General features: G+C 43.7%; 1 protein-coding gene across 24 annotated transcripts in view; it reads right to left on the reverse strand.

Annotated features, from left to right (window-relative positions):
- Positions 1-18133, reverse strand: part of SGMS1 (sphingomyelin synthase 1) — an 86885-nt gene that overhangs the window by 41414 nt on the left and 27338 nt on the right. For 8 of the 24 annotated variants that reach the window (XM_084290450.1, XM_084290453.1, XM_084290467.1 and 5 more), the window contains one exon: positions 12823-16232. The exons of 3 other annotated variants lie outside the window; for them this stretch is intronic. The gene's annotated coding sequence lies outside the window, so the exon portion shown is untranslated. Of the gene's footprint in view, positions 1-8017; positions 8134-12730; positions 12797-12822; positions 16233-18133 lie in introns of all 24 variants that reach the window. 13 more of the 24 variants (XM_084290462.1, XM_084290460.1, XM_084290452.1 and 10 more) reach the window with 13 other exon arrangements.

Here is an 18133-nt window from a genome sequence, read left to right on the forward strand (position 1 = left end):
CATTCAGAGGAGTTTCTTATTAACCTAGAAAACCCAAATGGACTTTCCAGTACCAGTGAAATTTGCATCTTAAAACAAAACAAAAAAGGCAAGAGTTAATGGGTGACTGCATTTTGTGCCAGAGGTCAATGACAGGGCTTCTGGGTGTGGAAAGGGCTTTTTTCCTGTCAATGATAAACCAGCTCAGTCTCACATCCTGAGTATTGTTTGCATACCATTAAGAGCCGCACTGGACACAAACCAGAGAGAAATCCAACTCCTTGCCCTGCGATGTATTTCTGAGGCACGTCACTGGGGTGATTAAACTCTCCCAAACATACAACCTGGACCTGCTGTTCATGCAGCAAGCATCTTCTCTCTCATGCCCAGGCAGCAGAATGTGGAGGCCACACACCCCACTTAAAGACTCTGAAGATGACATAGCCAGATGCCTCCAGCTCTTTTTTTTTTTTTCCTCCAGCATAACCAAAACTAAACATTCACAAGTTAAACTGCACTGACTCAGACATACCCGCCTATCCAATGACTTATTAATAAAAATGAGGTGGATTAATACTGCAAAGCAGGACTTCAGTTATCCACTTCCTCCATCCCAAGGGCAAAGGGAATAACACAACAGAAGCCATAAGGAGCTGTAACATGGCACGCTGTTATATACCCAATATTCTGTGTTGTGGAGCAGCCATTAGCAGAGCTTCACAGATGGACAAGCTGTGTGATGCCATCACCCTAGGCATGGCCTCTTCACACAGCTTCTCCCCAGCATGCTGCAAGTGCCAAAAGCTTACCTGGGTTCAAGGGATGATCAGATGAATGCAGATGAATGAAGACGAAAATACAATGCTCAGCAAGCCTGATTCATTAATCACAGAAGGTTGAAAGAGCTTATTAGAGAGGTGTGTTTCTGGCCCTTTATGCTCCTCCCCAGAAAGGGCAAATTCAGCAGTGCTGCCATAGGCACAACACAGGCTGTTTCTGGCATAACTCAAAACCCGGCTGTACTTACATCTCTGCCAATGGCCAGAGTGAGATAAAGGTGTTCCCAGTTCCTATTCTTGCACACTGGCCTGCTATATCTTGCTTTTATAGCCTTGACTGCCGCTTGCTGCTGTGAGTTCTGCTTAAGTGCAGCATCGATTTCTAAATCTCAGGGAGCTAGGTATTTGAGCGTGATGAATGTGCATAGGTTTGATTCGCATGTAGCAGATTTTGTTTCAACTTGCTTTCTATTAGTACTGTTAGCTATAATGGCCAAGAATAGCTCTACAGCCTGTATATAGCCTTACTTGACAAACTACTATCATTTTATCAATCTTAAAAAAAACACACAAAAACCATAAATATACTACGCTATATGCACAGAGTAGCTAATGCTAAATCAAGCCATGCTAACATACCTTTCCCCTTGCATGCACGAAGTACATTCTGGATGGCATTTGTGCCTTTTTTTTTTTTAAACACCAATTAGAATGGAAAGACCACACTCACATTTTTCAAACATTTACCAGATCTCTTCTATGCCACACAACAAACCATCATGCCATTCTGAACTCACTATTAATCCTGCAAGTCCCTGTGTGATCAAAATGGAGACAAGGAGAATCATTCTTCTTGACACCCTGCGGTCTCTCAAGTATTTCCCAGTGAAATCCAAAAAACTGGATAATTGGATCAAGCTGATCCTGCCCAACTGGGTGAGGTAGATGTAAATAAACTGAACCCCACCACCCTTCCCATGCTCTTGGAAACTCAATTTACAGGAAATGCCCATTTATTTTTAAAGTTCATAACTCCTCCCAAAGGATGACACTACTTCAATGCTGCATGCTATGATTTCCTGGAGTAAAAGGAGATTATTTTTTCCCCATCCACACTAGAGAGGCCTAATCCAAAACAATATTTCCGCAGACCTTCTACTGACAGTTAAACACTGTGTTTCATAAAAATCCCAGTCAAAGGTTTCACCCCTACAACTACAGCTCACAAAAAGCAATTCTATAATGAGTTGAAAATATCTAATTCAGAAGGGTAAAGGTACGTATCTGAGCTTTCTGAAGAGGTGGGCTTACTTTCTTGTCTTGTTTATTTGTGTAGCAGTAGTACAGTTGCTGTGTGGTCTGCTTTTCCACAAAACTGCAATGCTTAGACATACCCAACCCCATACCCTATTACTGTCTTCTACAGCGCACAAGTACCAAAAGGTAGCAAATGCCATTTAAAACACCAGTAAACACACACCTAAACCAAAAGCAAGCTGTGGGATTTTGCAAACTATCCTTAGGAGCGGAAGTAGAGACTATTCAGTCTATAGAGAGTTTTCATAAAAATGGAACAGTCCTGGGAAGTTCTGCAGTGCCTAGAATACCAACAAGGAGTTAAAATTCAGTTTTACAGTAATGAAATCACTTTCCTAATGTTTTTTGGAGGGGGAAAACAAAAAACCTCCTCCCTGCCCCCCATACAAATTACAGCAAGTTTAGTTTGCTGCTGCAGCCCTCACATATACGGGAGATAGGACAGGCAATCCCTGAGCAATGACGACTACATCCAATCGTGATATGAGCAAATTCTGCTGGATTGTCAAAGCATCCCCGTCCCCAAGCCAAAAGGCTTTAATCAACTTTGAATCACAGATCCTTTCTAAAACAGCGTGATCGTGTTTAATGATAGCCTACCCCCCCAAAAAAAAAAAAAAAAAAAAAAAAAAAACAGAAGCACACATGATTGAAGTTAAGGGTTCTGTAGGGTGTTACCAGATTAGCTAACCTGCAAAAGGCCCTTTACCTTCACAAGCTTACTGTCCTTCCAAGGTGGTGATAATTTGCCACTTGTCAGGTGCTGCATTCTTGTTAAGAGCAGAAAAAGGAACACTGTCTTGCATGTTTGGTTTTGGTTTGGCTCAGATGCAGAGATTTCTTCCAAAGAAAACACTGCAACATCACAGGGCGCATATATGAACGTGTGCACGTGCACATACCCACCAGAGGAGAAGAAATATAGCCCTCATGTAGATGTTCAGTTATGTTAGCAAGGACGTAAGGAGGGGAGAATACAAGACAGAAAGTCCTTATTTTTCTACAGCTACATGCACGGTGCTGACTTAAACACAAGCCAGGCTGAATGCTCCAAGATAAATATTGCATCTATCCAATCATGTCATATTCCTGACTGTTGCACGAAGACGTGCTATTGCTGCTTGGGACAAACTGCCACCTTGGTAGTTTACAAACATTTTCGCATGTCCAAATCAAATTTCAGGAAAGCCAACCTCACCTGAGACACCTGAAGGTGTGTGAGCAGATAAGGAAGCATCTGCAGGGCATTACAGGGAGAGCTCTCACACTGTTCCTGGAAGCTCAGCACACCTGGGTACTGCTCTGAAGCACCCAAACGCTACTGCATACAGCATGGGGAGGTCAGCCAGCACTTCCATAAATCCAATTTCTGAGACCATGGAGACATGGTGGGGTAGTTACCATGACTGGATGAACATCTGGATGCATAGAGGTTGTTTAGGAAGAGTAAGACAAGCTCTTGAGGGGACTTCCATCACCACAGTATCTACTGGAAGAACAACACAGCAGAGCACAAGCAATTGAGGAGGTTTCTGTGTGCACTGGTGACAAATTCCTAACACAGGTAGATCAGGGAGCCAACCAGGAGAGGTGCTCTGTGGGACCTCATGCTTGCTTTCAGGAGAACAGACTTCAGCATCTTCAGGAATCTGCTTCAAAGTATCCCAGGGGGTACTTTGTGGGACTTGTACCCAGGGGGTACCAGTCACTAGTGGTCTACCCAGGGATTGACACGAGATTGACACGAGAGCTAATACTGTTTACCTCTTCAGCAATGACCTGGAAGATGGGCAAACTTTATCCCCAGCAAGTTTGCAGATGACAAAACAGGGATGAGTGGCCAAAACACCAGATAGTGCTATTTGGATGTACCTTGACAGTCTGCAGCAAAGGACAGGGAGGAACCTAATGAAGTTCAAATGAATGAAAATGTCTTTCACCTGGGGAAGGGTAACTCCATGCACCAGTACATGCTGGGGTCGATGGACTGCACAGAATTACCAGAGCATGCCCAGCAAGTGGCTGTAACGATGACTAAAGGACTGGGCTCTCTCTGCTATGGGGGGAGGCTGAGAAAGCTGGGACTGTTCAGCCTGCAGAAGACTCAGAGAGAGACAGGAGAAAACAAACAAGCTGCATTGCATCCTTGAGGTTGAGATTCAGCTTTCGCAGTGGCTCACCTTTAGAACTGTTTGGCTCAAACTCTGCTTTCTCAACACATCTTTTCTCTCTTAGAGCCTCCATCTCCCTCAAGCTTTGCCTGGCTTTGTTGTTTATCATTTGTTTGGTTTTTGGGGTGGTAGTAGTGTTTGGTTTGGATTGTTGGCTGTGGGTTTTTTGTGGTTCTGTTCTTTTTGAACGTCACCTTTTGGTGAATGCCCTTCCTCACCCATGGTTTAAAAACCCCTCAACCTTACAAGCGCTCTGCATTGCCTCTACAAGATGAAATATGATTCGTTTCTTTCATGAGGAAGCAAGAAGAATCAGACACGGATACCCTCTAGATTGACTAGCTAAAACCTTCATTGACTTGACAGACATTTACTTCCTGCTGGTATAACATAACAGAAGTGCTAAATATTTTGTTTTTAAAGCCAAATGTTAAATTAAAAATGTAATTTCTTTAAATCCCCAGTATTCCCTGTTCTCACAACTGGAAGTGATCTGCCAAAGAAAGATCAGTGAGGAGTACAAAGCTGATCCTATCCACTAAGATTTCACCCTAAAGGGAAGCTCAGAAACATGGAATTCAGAATTTTATACGAAAGCTCAAGATAAAACATGTTACTACCCAAACATTAGCGCGTTTGTCTTTACTGGTTCTCAGTTTAGCACACCTCCTCCTCCTTTTCCTCTCTTTGCAAATAGAGAGTAGGCTGGGGGCTGAGCAGGAGAGAGCAATGAGCTCTACCAGGACAGCTGGCATATTTGCAGCCAGGACACTTCTGGTCTTTCCCTCCCAGCAGAAAAACAAAACAAAACAAACCTTAGCAACATTTTTACACTGGCTGTATATGTTTGTTCACAGGTATTTAAAGGCCATTCGCAGTCCAGGTTTCTTGCCACATTTTCAAACCTGAAATGTACAGAGGCCCAGGCTGTAAGGGGCTTGGGAAGGCGGTAGAAGGGGTGCTGGCAAGTCCAACCCCTGCTCCGAGCTGAGGCTGGCTCTGAAACCAGATGAAAGGTAAATTTTGTGGTAGGGTTTATCAGTGAGCAATACCACATTTCACACTGGAGCTAGGGAATGTTTTTTTAGAGACTATGCATTTGTATCTGCCAAGCTAGATTTTAATATAATGCATCAGATGAACACAGAGACAGCCCTGAACCTATATAAATTCATTACACTGATTTCTAGGTGTTAACAAGGGCTCAGATTCTCAGCTCACCACAAAGTTCTGTGTTCAGAAATCCCACAGCTGTAAACATGAAAATGAGACTAGCATATTGAAACATCAAAGCAATTCATCCTACTGAGGCCAAGGAGTTGGTTTCTTTACAATTGCAGCACTCTCCCTGCACACAAGAAACCCCATTTACATGGTACTTTTCTCTTGGGCAGTATAAGCCACCATTTCATACTGAATTAAAACCAATAAAGCAGAACCAACTGAACACAAAGACAACTACAGAATTCTCTCCAGACTTTCAAGAAGAAAGAGAAGATATTAATTACAGCCCAACTCATCTTCTCACTGCCCTAAGAGCATCACCAATGAAGACTCTATAACGTGCATTGTCACTGGTGTTTAAATCGGGGGGTTGGGTTCTCATGAAGCTGGCCTGATAGCACCCTTGAGACGAGGGGAGCAGCTTCAGGCACCAGCCTGCTGGATGCCTCTTACCTGTACCTCCTGACTGGCTCCAGCTCTACTGCAAAGATCTGAACACAGGTTGTCCTCCACAACCAAACTGCTCTCAGGTACTCTTGGTCAATTAATGCGCTGCTGAATGTCACCATTAGCAGTCACCACCACTAGGAAGCTGCCCAATTTAGGTTCAGGCAAGGGGAAGAAGTGTCAGAGAGGAACTACTATTTATATGTAATACTGCCATGGTTAACACTGAGCCTCTGCATTCGTATTTCACCTTTTTGACACTCTCTAGGTAAACAGTAGCTAATATTATTTCTTAGGAGTCCTGTGCAGTGGTTTTCAGCTCTACTTAATGATTAAAGCAGACACTTGTGTCAGACCAGAAAGGTTTTGTGGTTTTATACACACTAACCTGCTTGTAAAACCAATGCCCTTCCCCAGTAATAGAGCAGCTCCACTGTGAGAGGGGCATCTGAGCCATGAGATGCCAGTAGATGTTCAGACACAGCCACTGCTCCACAAAACACACAGGGACACTGTCATTGTTTTGCTGGATCCACTCAGGACAGCTTGTGCTGTTGCTGCTAGCAGAATAACCAGCATTTTGGTTAAGTCACGGGGTATCATAAGTACTACAGAAAAAAGCAAGACCAGATGCACACAGACACACACATACAGGTATATGTTATCAGAAAGCTCAAGGGAAAAATACGTATCAGACAAGAGAGACTCTCTCCTGTCCCAAAGCAGCAGGTATCTCTGACAACCGGGCTCCAGCCAAGGCAGCTGCAGCCTGTCCCCTACATGTATTTTCTCAGTGGATCAAGGTCAGAAACAGCAGCCTTTTCATTACAAGCTCACACAACAGGAATCTCACCCTAATGACAAAAATAACCACATTACTTTCTTCAGTACAGCTTGCGACAGAATGGCATGACTAAGACTGACATGGTAGCTCTTTCTCTTGGGTAAGAAAGGCTACAGGACTATCCACAATCAATGATTTTATAAGCTCAAGATGACTTCAGCAGAAGAGACTTACATTATTTATGAATTGCTTGCAATACCAAGATATTCACCAAAACCCTCTGTAAGTCACTGCACTGCTTAGTGTCTCTTGCTGCTAAAAGCACGACTATTTGTTAACGCAGCTGAAGAATCTACTTGCTACCCTACTAAGTAAAAAACCTCGAGTTTCTGCAGGCATTATGCATCTCAAACAAACAGGTTGTGGGGGGGGGGGGAAGGAAAGAGAGCAAAAAGTTAACAAGATCTCTTTCACTGCCTGATGCTAAGGCTGAGCAGCTGTGCTCACAGTTTCACTTCAGCATCCAAAAATGGTCCACGGCCTTCCAGGGCTCTCAGTGCTAAATGACAGATGACCGCCGAGGTTCACTGGTAAAGGTTTATTACAGACTGCCATTCTAATTTTAGCCTCTGGACATTTTTAGGACCAATAAATAAAGTCTAAAACCCAAGAGACCAAATAATCCACATACGGATTCTCTCCTGCTTGTACTATTTCAGAAAGTCATTCAGAGCTCCAGGGACTTTTATTTTTATTTTAAATCACTGTTTAACTTCTTGTTACTGGAAGCAGTAAATTACACCACAGTATTGACCAGACTGTGCAGGAAATCAAGCCCAGCAGAAAGGAAGGAGACACAGATTCCCACAGGAAATAAGAGATTCCAACAGAAATCCTCCACCACTATTATAACACATGGTGGGGAACAAAAACCCCATTTCCTTGACTTTCCATGTCAAAATACAGTAGAGTTCCCCACTCCAGTACAAGTCTGCCATAGGCTTTTTCGAATAATTATATCTGGGCTCATACGGGCTCTGTCAGTCCCTGCAGAGCCATTTCATCCACCCAAACTCTCCAGAAGCATCCTTTGGGATGCTTTTGAGCTTCTCCTCAAGCCTTCTCCTTTCATCTTCACGCATCAAAGCCAGCTATGCTGTCAAGGTTCAGCAAGTTTCCTGCCCAGCTCCGCAGTTTCCAGCGACAGACCATAAAAATGTTAGAGGCAACAGCTCAAGTCCTCCCTTGTGCAGACCAGACCAGCCAACTTAAGTGGTATCAGCTCAAGGACAGACCTTCTGCACCACTGGCATTACCTGTGGACATTCCTCCCAGTGCTACACCTCTTCATGCAGCTGTTATTACCTGCAGATGTTGATCACAGCAGTATAAGAAGTCTTCCCGTGGACTAGAATAAGTCCAGGATCTCTGGCTGGAAGCACAAAGAAAAGAAAGCTGCAGATCTACTGGACAACTGATTTGTTCTTAATTTTAATTCCTACAGAGGTAATTCCCTAGGTGCAACTCAGACACGTGATGGTGTGTTTTGAGGCCAATGGTAAAACAAAAAACCACCACCGACGAAGAACCGGCCTGTCCCTCAGTGACCCAGCTGCCTGCAAGGCTAAGCCTCACTTGCAGACAGCACTGTGCTGTTGCCAAAAGGCTTTCCCCAGCAATTCTGACCAAACCAGCATCTACCTTTTTTTCCTTGGCCTGCTGTGTGGTCCAAAAAAAAAAACAAAACAAACAAACAAACAAACAAACAAACAAGCTCACCACACACAGTCTGATGGAGTCCCGTAAGACGGATAATACACCTCTGTACTTTCTGTAGTCAACACTTCACAGGAGCCAGATACTCACCTTATTACAATAGCTGCTCCTTGTTTTGTTCTACCTGCTACACGAACAGGCATTCCTTGCAATATAAAAGCTCAATTCCCCTGTTACAAATCTGCAGAATATGCATGGAGACAAAGCAACAGCAGGTGATGTCTGTGCAGGGGCTCATCTTCCCCCTGACCTACAGCCCAAAAGGGCGATGATCCCAGGGGGAATCTTCTCTGCCTGTCTGGGTCCCACAGAGTTCTCTCGTCATCTCACTACTCCCAAGGTGCAGGGCAGGCCTCTGCCCTTCTGACCCAGATGTTCTGCACCATTCCCTCCCTGGCCATCTCCAGAGCTGACCCCTCTGCTCCAGGGTTTCCCTCTGTTATGCTATTTTCTAAGCGAGGGAGGAGACCACAGCAATTCTCCGTGGTGAGAGGACATTAGCACAGCCCGAGCAGAGCAGCTAGGGACCTCATTTCCTTAGCCATTTCCTATCTGTGCTGCTACAAGGTCTTGCCCTCCCCCACTATGCCAAAGCACTGTAGCTTTGCTGCTGCTGACAGTTTGGCTTGTTTGGAGGGTTCCTCCTCACCCCTGCTTGTTTCTTTTAAGCCATAAACCGACATAACCATAGCTCCAAAAATAAAAATGCAAAAACTACCACAAGGACCTTCACAGCACAGCAAAAATTTAAGTATATCAATGTAACAGCACTTTCCCACACAGTAATTCAAAACCTCAGCAGTACCAACGAAATGCAATAATAAAATATTTAAAGGAGCCTAGGCCATGAGACAATACCAGAGAAAAGTTACAGACGTTTGTTGGAAAAAAAAACAACAAGCATTGCAGCCTGCTTCACACCATTTCAGATGCAGCTCCCCACATAAATGTAAGATCCCCATATCAATTCTCTTTGCTATACACCACACAGTCCTCCTTCCTCCAGCTCCAACTTCTCAAACTGCAGCTGCAATCTCCAGTTTCCTCAAGTGGGAAGCTAATTTCAGTGCTGCATTCCTCAAACAGTGGCATAGTAGTATTTTGCATCAGATGATAGTGAGTAAACAGCATATTGTTAACCATTTCAAGACAGACCAAGCATCAGCAGTTCAGCAGGTACAAGCAATCACTGCAGGCAGCTTCCAAAGCCTGGCTGATATATGTGAGCAGCAGGAAATACTGGAGGTGAAAGCACAGGCTTTTGGTGGGAAAAAGAATGACAAACTGGACTGCAAGGTAGCTGATACAGTTTTTAATCTTATCTAGATGAAGATACCTTCTCTACCTATTAAATATTCTACATTTACTTAAACATTTAAATTATAAACTTCTGATTACAAGGTAGCAGTCCTCAGACACTGAACCCATATCCACACAAACTGCTCATCTTCAAAGGATGTTATCCCTCTTGCCTTTGAACATACATATGATTTTCTGTCCTGAGAAGCAAACTTCCTATTGTTTGTGTTAGAAATCTTTAGCCATGGACTTTGAACTCCCCGTCTTTCTCCTGACACTTACTTTTGTTTCCAGCACAGTCAATGGTTGCATACTCTTAATATTATTCACATTACATCACTTTCCACATCATACTTGTGCTATACTGCTCTTTATTACTTCACTGCACTGGAAACTCAGTTCTTTTTCTTTAGTTCATTTCCTTCTCCCCTGCTGCCAGGAAGGACAGGCCAGTCTGGGAAGGACTCCTGAGCTCTCTCAATTTCCAATGAGTATTGGCAATTCAATGCTATAATCCAAGTGACGGAACAACAACAAAAAAAAAGCAGATGTATGAGATGCTTTTGTTTTGCTAGATGTTTTTGCAGATGTAAGAGTCAACTTGGTAAATATGCTCACAGACTTGCAGAAATCTGCTCTCAAAATAAGAAGCACATGCTTTCACCCTTGGAAAGGTATAGTTTTTTTTCTTTTTTTCTTTTGCTTTTTTTTTTTTTTTTTTTTTTTACACTAAGTCAGAGCTACTTCAATTAACAGCTAAAAGAAAGGCCAAGCACTTCGGCTGCCTAAGCAATTCATGCTTCAATCATCATATTCTAATATTCTATGCAGAAAATGCAGGGGAAAAAGTCAAGTGCGATTTAATAAACTCTCTCTGATTCCTGCTGTAAACAGACTTGCTTTTCTCCTGCAGTTAGAGGAGTGATTCTTTCCCTGCTGTTTTTGGGTGCCACAAGCCGCCCGTCGTTCGGAAGGAAGCACATTGCACTCCTGCTACGAGTGCCCAGCTCCAGCGAGCGCAAGGCCGCACGGAGCTGCAAAGCCAGCGCATGCGACCCAGCACCAAATACCTGGGCTGAGCCTCCCTCCCCTGCACTGGCACCGCTACAAAGAGCCCACGCAGACCAGAGGGGCTGTGTAATTGTCCTGGTTTCAGTTAGCACAGAATTAATTTTCTTCCTAGTAGCTGGTGGAATGCTGTGTTTTGGCTTAGAATGAGAAGAGTGCTGATAACAACCCGATGCTTTAATTGTTGCAGAGCAGTGCTTATACTAAGCCAAGGACATCTCAGCCTTTGCTCTGTCCTGCCAACGGGCAGGCTGGGGGGTGCAGTAAGAGCTGGGAGGGGACAGACCCAGGACAGGTGACCCAAACTAGCCAAAGGGGTATTCCATACCATCTGACGTCATGCTAAACAATATATAGGGGTGGCTAGCCGGGGGGAGGGGGCCGGACTGCTCGGGGTTAGGCTGGGCATCGGTCAGCGGGTGGTGAGCAATTGCATTGTGCATCACTTGTTTGTACATACTATTATTACTTTCGTATTATCCCCATTGTATCATCATTATTATTATTGTTATTATTATTTTTGTTATTTTTTTTTTTTTTCCTGTCTTATTAAACTGTCTTTATCTCAACTCACGGGCTTCACTTTCCATTTCTCTCCCCCCGTCCCAGAGAGGGAGGGGGGAGGGTGAGCGAACGGCTGCGTGGTGTTTAGCTGCCGGTCGGGTTAAACCACGACAGTAATGCTTCCAGCTGTGTGTGTGCCTCTGTGTATGTTGTGTGCCAGAGGACAGCTCAGCAGCCTGCCGAGAGCAAGCATCACGCAGTTCAACCACCCGCCACATCCAGGAAGCCGAAACTTGGTCAAAGCTACTTCTCCAAGCCTCCTTGCACAGAACTGTCCTGGCTGTACTCGCCCTGTCAAGTGCAGCAAAGAAAAGGAGCCCCAAAATGAGTCATTGCTATGCGCTGGTGGTGCCTTTGCTCCCAGAACTTCTGCTTTGCCTCTCTGCCACAGGAACCGAAACGACATCAACCTGCTCCTAACTGCAGCCACAGCAAACACATCCCTGCCAGGCAGCAAAGCTCTGCCACAGCTCCTCCAGTCTGTGCAAGCCACCTAGCAGCAAGAGCCCTTTTGTCAGAGCCCTGCTTAATTCTTGGCTCTGACAACTATTCCATCCCCCAAAGCAAAAAAATTTGATTTTACAGGGAAAAGTTCGGCCAGGTTTATTAGGTTTTAGAGGGGCTTGTACTAAGGAAGCAGTTACAAAGAGTCCAGCAGAGCTCGGAAGCAGGACACACAATGGGTTCAAAGTCTCCCATGCACTTCAAACACCAGACACTTTTCAATTAGGCGAGGAGCTACTGCTTTTGCAGCATTGGCTGACAGATGGTACTGCTGCTCTTTGGATACAATATAGGTAGCAGTAAATATTTAGGTGTAGAACAGAAAATGGGTGTAAGCAATACATTTTAAAAAACAAAAGCAGAATCCTAAATAATATCAACACATCCGAATGCAAAACCAAGAGCTTTTCTTCTAAGATATGTTAAATGTTGCTAACTAAAGATCAAGTCAGTAACTATATAAAACAGCTAAAAAGATGATGGAGTTTAAAAGAAAAAAATCACCTAACAAGTTTCCAGCAGCAAAACCTGCTAACTGTAAGACTCAAACTGCAAATATAGCTTTGCTGCATGTTTTACCTCTGAGCCCAACAGATGCTTGTAGGAGATATACTTGTGGTTTGCAAGTTTCTCACACAAGCTTCAACATCCTGAATGGCAAACGCACAGCAAAAGCCCCCACCAAAGCTTCGTGCAGGTTGAGAAATTAGGCTGGTGAGCACCTAGTTTTCTGGGTTTGTTTTATTTTGTAAAGGCCAGTTGGGATTACCACAGGCAAATCATTTTGGTGAGTAAAAACATCACATCTTAACCCTCACCTTTTTTGAGCAAAGCAAATCTTATCCCACAGTCAGGTTATTCTGTTCGGTAGCAAAGCAAACGAGCTAAAAATGAAGGAAGAGAGAGTTACCATGGGATACCAAGATGCGTCACTTCTCATGGCTCTCTTGCTGCCATGTGACGTCTCAGCCCTGAGTGAAGAACTCAGCAGATGGGATAGAAAAAAAAAAGTAGAAAGATCTTTAGATTATAGCAAAGTTTAGGCTTTTAAATCCGATTTCCTAACTGCTTATAGCTATATATATAAATAATATTTATAAATTAAGCTATGAATCTACTGTCACTGTGCAATAAATACACGCTTTCCTGTCACTCACCTTTTACACTTTTTCAGTTCCTTGTAGCAAATTCAGTCCAAGCACATTCAGAAATCCTGTTCTTACTGTCTTAAGAACTACCACTTGCTTTTCACAGGAAGTGAAGCAGGTCAACAGCTTTGTACCTCACTCGAAAAGACAGCTGAGGCCCCTTCATTGCAATAGACAAGAGCAATCAGAGAGCACCAGAGACAGAGAAGGGATCAGACGAGGGATAAATCACTACATATCTGCTCGTGAGGTTGCCAAGCAGGTCACTGAATCCATGCCTTAGGATGAAGCCTGTTGTGAACTGAGACTCATCCAGCATGCTGCCACTGCCTTCTCCAGCTTCAGGGCATCGCTATTCAGCTCTATGTCGCTGCAAAGCTGCTGTTTGTGTGCCTGTAAACTCCATCCTTACCTGCACTTGGGTTTTCACCCCAGCCAGTCCAGCATAAATTTTTAAACATCTCCTCCTCAGTCTTTCCTCTCTACACAAAATGGTAAGTGGTTCACAGTTTATAGCTGCCAATTTCTTTCTAGCACATCAAATCCCCTCCAAAGGACTTTCTTCCATCTCTATTCTCCTTCTACTAGAGCCTCCAACACCCACACACTGCCAAGCCCCAGCATCTCTGAGAAATTTGGTGGTTTTACACAGTATCTGAGTAAAACATACCCGGTAGTTCCAAGCAGTGTGCTGTGCAGGAAACCTTTCCCCTCCTCACTGCCCAGGTGACTTCAGCAGTGCAATCCCTTCAGCTATAACCTGAAGCTAAATGCCAACTTCTGATCACCTGAATCATTTGCCTCTACATGCCTGTTTCTCATTAGCTTCCAAGAAATTCAAATCATGAAGAAGCCAAGAGTTCCCACATCTAATCTGCTCCTCCAACTTGCAGCCCCAGTGTTAGCACAAATAGATATGACACGGCATTTGAAAACATAGTTAATTACATACATATAAAATTAAATTTCATGCTTCTGTAACAAGTTTAGCAAAGAAGACACTACCTTCCTCTAAAACATTGCTTCAGTAGCCTCTCTCTCTGAGCCAAGAGATGCCATCTTTAATAGACACAGCTAGATTTTATCCTATCTCCTTTCAACCTCTACTCTTCCAGCACCTGCAGCAGGGAATACCCACACATAACTGCACACCACTGAAAAGAAAGCATTACTCAAAGAAAAACTTTCCCTTGTTATAAGCTTGTTGCTTCCTCATTTTATTTGAGGCTGCTTTTTTTTTGAATGGTGAGGGCCTGAGCAGAGTCATGCTCTACTCATGCTTTTCATAACATTCCTCTTCTCACTTCCTCCACTCACAACCATTTCTTCTCCAAGATGTAGAGCCAAAGTTTATACAGCTCCTCTTATACAAAAGCTGCTGTGTGCCTTTGATTACCTTCATCATCCTTTGCCACACTTTTTTTTTTTTTTTTTTTGAGATGGTAGAGCAGCTGGCATTGAGGACGCAGGGAATCATGGATATACAAATACATTTATAAAATATATTTAAAATGTATATATATTTAGCAGTAGCTTGTTGTTTTGTTCTCAAGAACATTCATTACCTTCTTTGCCTTTCTGGCTGTTGTGCAGCTCTCCAAATTAAATAAGAATAAAATTAAAGCCTTCCTCCCTCCTTGTATTTATTATTTCCTGATATAATATCAGCAAAATGACCTGTATTGATGCGCACAGGAAAAACCTCTTGTTTTTTTGTGTTGTTGTTCTTGTTGTTTGTTTGTTTTTAGTTACCCTTAGCTACTTTGCAGCGTCACTAACCTCTCACCGTATACCAGATTCTTCACCTCCTCTAGGCTGGACACATGCTTGCTTCCTCTCTTCACGTGGGAGCAGCACACCCACTATATTTTGTGCCATGTTAGGCACAGCTTGCCAAGGGGCAGGGCTGTATCCCAAAATTCCTGCCAGGAAGTATTTTTTTTTTCCCCAGGGTTCAGTACCTGAAACTGCAAATTCCTCCCAACACAGAGTGTCAGTACAGATCTGCTTTGAAGCACTTATTTTCAGTCAACCCCAAATCACCACTGGCCGAATAGAAATATTTTCCTGCTAAAACTCAGCAATCAGCACAGAAACCTTAAAAAAAAAAAAACACAACTTAGGTGGACATTTCTCCAACAAGCAGTGGCTAGAGGAAGAACTTCAGCTGTAGTGTGACTTGTGCAGCAACAATGAACCTTGCACAAGCAAGCAGTAGCAGGATGCAGACAACAATCTGCATGAGTGTTGATGCAAGTTCACTTAAGAAAAAAATTCTTAGGCTTCTCATCTACCTTGCAAGGCTGTGGAGTGAAAATAAAGCTCTTTCCTAGGCCAGTCTGTCTGGCACTCCTGCTGCACTGTTTGTGACAGTGTTTGGAATAGACAGGATTGATCTGGTTGCAGTGATAACAAGACTTTCACTCATAAGTGAGCAAATGCCTCACTTTAGGAAAGAATGAGAGATTACATCAACAGGTCCAGGAACTTGCTCTTGGGACTCCACATCCTGGTCTTGAATTTCAGGTTTCCACAAGTCCTCCCTTGTAAAATTAAAATTATGGGAATGAGGCCTTGGAAAAGGCACTGCCTGGCCTAAGGCTACCCCTCAGGAGAGTGTCACCAGCTCTTACCTCTTCTCCCTCAATCTGGCTGTTGGATGCTCCCTTCCCTTCTCCATCCCACATTCACAATGTACAGGGACTGCCGGCTACTGACACTGGATGTACTCCTGAACAGCTCAACAGCCAAAAATGTGGAAGACATGAAACAATTTATCTACAAATGAATGTAACAGAGTTGAGATGCATGGCGGGACTTCAAAAACACAATACCTGGGGACATCACTGTGAGAGACAGGACCAAGATTCCTATTTGGCAGATGCATGGCTTTCAGTGGCTAGCCATACTGACTGCTTCCAGTGCGCCCTTTTCATTGGGGTCCAAGCAGCTCAAGCAAGGGTAAAGGACAGGGAAGGAGCAATGAGATAGTTTGCCAAGCTCTGCACTCCTCCTCGAGACTCTCCCGTATCCTGAATTACTCTGTACTCTTTCTGTGCAAGCTTCACAACTCGACTCCCATTTTCATCGCAGCTTCTGTGCCTCCCTGCTGCCACTGCAGACTCAAAAAGATGACTGAGAATCCAGCAGTTCTTCTGCACTTGGTTGTTCCCTACAGTGGGAGAGAAATTTGCATGAAGTTGGCCTCACCTCTCCCTCCCAGTCACTCCATCAAGATAAGGAAAACAGATGACACAGAACTCCATAAGAGAAGAAGCCTGTGAAAAGAGATTTTCTGGCTACTTCTTGGGTTTGTAACAATTCAACAGCCACCAGAAAGCACTCCAGCTAACATCAGTGTCTCTTGTTTCAGTGTATGCTGTCTTGCACACCCTCCTTATGAACAGCTAAATTAAACCCTCCGCCCCCAGAATCCCATCTCTGAACAGCAAGAAGCAAAGCACGAGCAGGGCACACACAGGGTTACTGTGCCTTCCATCTTTGATCAAACACAGATGAAGATGAATGTTGTTATGCCAGAAATTGCCAAAAAGCAGCTGCCTTCCCTTGCCTTACCTTAAGCCTTCCTTACAGTTCTGGCCAGACCAGAAGTGGCACTTCACACTGTGCTGGGAGGGAGGACGAGGTACTTCTCAAATGTTGCTTTAGGACAAGAATGCCACATGCCAGACCGATACACCATGCACAAGCTATGCTGATTTAAAGTCAGCTGTATGTATTTAAAGACTGCAAGTATCAAGGCTGCATTCAAGGCTCCAATTAAAGCCTCCTAACTAAGCCACTTCTTGACAGTGAAGAAATGCAAACATCTTATCTGTTGTTACCCCCTCACCTTTCTGCTAGGCGGTTGTGTGTGCGAGCAGTGATGAATTCAAGCCATGAAGCCAAGTACCCAATGTACTTTCCCCTCCACACAGAATGAGCTCCCTTGCATACCAGCTGCTTCAGCTCAGCAAACAGGAGCTAAAGCATGGCCTGATGCAGTCTGTAAGTCTGAATCCTACAGAATGTGGCCAAGTAACAGTCACAAAAGTGTTAAGCTCTTTATCCTTGTGGTATGCTCCTGCATTTCATAATTTTAGCATGGCATTCATAGCATATCAGGTAACATTAAAATCCAATGAGGGTGCTGTCTATTCATTACACAACCTGTATCTCAACAGAACTCTTTGATGAAATCTGGCAAAAATTGGTGTATTTTTGTACACAAGTTGCAATTTTGTGGTTATGATATTTGTGATCAAGTATCTTAAACTATCACGACTATTGCTCTAAAAACAGATCACTTAGAAGAACCCATATGTGGCTCGAGGCTGTTACCACCTTGCCAGCAAACCCCAAACCTAACTGATACTTCAAAGCTAGCAGTGACTTATGGACAGAGATGTCCTTTAGTTTTGATAGACTTGCCCATGGCATTAATTAGTCCTTAGCAGTGACAAAGAGAGACCACGTGTTGGCTTTGCAAACCAAAAGCAAGCTGACATCCTTACAGAGCACAAACACAACCTTGTGCTGAATATTACTGGAGTATGAAAAAAAACGTTTAGAGAAGGAGCAGCTACAACACAGATACTTGCCATATCTCCTCTGTAAACAACATTTAAACTGCGAGGTACAGCTGTGATTAAGGAGCAGGAGACAAGAAGAGACGGCCTTGTAACTGCTGACAGGTAAGTTCATCTCAGCTTCAGAACGAGCAACAGATGAAAGAACACCGAGAGGATGCTGAAAGACAACCGACAGCTTGAAGAATACACACCACTTTTCAAATAATTTCTGTGATGCAGGGTAATATTTAAGATCACAGAATTCACTGGGAATTAGATCATCCATTTAGCAGTAGGTTTGCCAGATAAACTGTCTGAAGACAGGAAGAGAATCAGCAAAAACTGTACAGCAATGCAAAAATCAGAGTCAGTGTCTCTACATTCTTGTTTTTCAGCTGCCTGCCCACAGAAACTTCACAGAAGACTGAAACACAGAAGACAAATATATGAAGCGGAAGAGCAGGCTAGGTGTTGTAATTGATTTCAGCTGAGACACATGCTT

This window comes from Netta rufina, assembly GCF_964035555.1.
Source record: "Netta rufina genome assembly, chromosome: 7".
Taxonomy (NCBI): domain Eukaryota; kingdom Metazoa; phylum Chordata; class Aves; order Anseriformes; family Anatidae; genus Netta; species Netta rufina.